Source organism: Alligator sinensis, unplaced genomic scaffold (genome assembly GCF_000455745.1).
Source record: "Alligator sinensis unplaced genomic scaffold, ASM45574v1 scaffold1142_1, whole genome shotgun sequence".
Taxonomy (NCBI): domain Eukaryota; kingdom Metazoa; phylum Chordata; order Crocodylia; family Alligatoridae; genus Alligator; species Alligator sinensis.
Genome location: NW_005842617.1, coordinates 701,655 through 703,413, shown reverse-complemented (window position 1 = coordinate 703,413; position 1,759 = coordinate 701,655).

Here is a 1,759-nt window from a genome sequence, read left to right as displayed (position 1 = left end):
CTTGCTAGCCGTATAAGAGGCTTGAGCGGTTTCCGCCCAAGTTGGAGAACTCCAAGGAAAACCCCGCAAGGGAGGACTCCACAACCATCTGGAGGAGGGGGACTTCACATCTCGTGAAGAACTCTAAGTGCTGCGGAGCCTATTGAACCCAACGCGTACCTTAAGAAGGCTACAGGGGTCTGATCAACCTCTGGCCTCTCCCCGTCACCGAACGATCCCTCAATGAACACCTGCCCTGCGCGCAAGTTCCACGGAGCCTAGCAAATTTCGTGTGAGTGTGTCCAGAGCTCTTCTCCGAGTTGTTTTCTTCGGTTGACACGATGGGCTCGCGTGTTTAGAGCCTTCAACCGGATTGGGCTAGAGGTTCGCGTGGAAGGAACTCTTGTCCGCTTTTCTTCTTTCCTGTCTGAAATTACAACCCAAGCAAGTTTTCCTGCCTGCACCGCGACCATCTATGGTGTAAGTAAAATAATCTTTAATCAACCGCTAAGCGTCCGTGCCTAATTCTAGTCCGCTGGCCTGCATTCCCCGACCCACGTGCCAGGGCTGCTGGCCACAGCCCGCCGCGCGTCCCCGAGGACCGAGGACCGAGGACCACTCCCGGCCCGCACACAAGTCAGAGAAAAAACTCAAGGAGACAGAAACCTCAAGGAGACAGAGTGGTGTGTGGGTGTCAGAAGACATGTACCCCAACCCAAATTTGCTGGGACATGGCCTACCTGGTTTTTTCCACCAGGAGGAGGACGAGAAGACTGTGAAATGGGCATGCAGAACTTGTGCTGATGCTCAGACCAAGGTCGAGGAAAAAAGCTCAGCTTCCTTTGTGGCCAGAAATGATTCAAAAGTTACTAGGATGCAATGAAGAGGTATAAGGCAGAGCTGGGCAAGTGGGGCAAAGACCCCACAGGCTTGGGCCTACTACCCAGACCCCAGAGGTCTTGGCCACCAACCAAGAAGAAAGCCTCTGCAAGGTGTAAGGCAGAGTTGGGCAAGTGGGGCAAAGAGCCTATTACCTGGACCCCAGAGGTCTTGGCCAGCAACCAAGAAGAAGGCCTCTGCAATTCAGAAAAGAAACTCAAGCCTCAGCTTCCTTAGTGGAAGGCCCCACCTGCAACCTGAGCCCTGTGCAGCAATGAATGAAATGTGCTTGCAGGACTTGTCCAGCTCATGCTGATGCAGAACATGCCCAGTAAGCAGAAGGAGGGTGAGAAGACTATATGAATTGGGCCTGAAGAACTTGTGCAAATTGAGCTGATGCTCAGGCCAAAGCCAGTAAGAAGGCCTCAGTTTCTGCCACTGCAATGCTCATAGCTAACCAGGAGGAGGGTGAGAAGCCTATGAAAGGCAGGGAGGGTTTTCCCCAGCAAGAAGCTTTCCTCCAGTCTAAAGACATGTACCCCAGTCCAAATTTGCTGGGGCATGTCCAGTAACCAGGACGTAGGTGAGAAGACTATATGAAGTGGGCCTGCAGAACTTGTGAAAATTGAGCTGATGCTCAGGCCAAAGCCGGTGAAGAGGCCTCAGTTTCTGTCACTGCAGTGGTCATAGCTCAGAAGCACAGCTTTCTTTGTGGTCAGCAATGATTCTAAAGTTACAAGAGTGCAATGGAGAGTTGCAGAGATGGGCAAGTGGGGCAAAGAGCCCACAGGCCTGGGCCTATTACCTGGACCCCAGGAGGGAATTTACCGGAGGTCTTGGCCAGCAACCAAGAAGAAAACATCCGCATTTGTGGCCAACAACAATCCTCTAATTACAATTC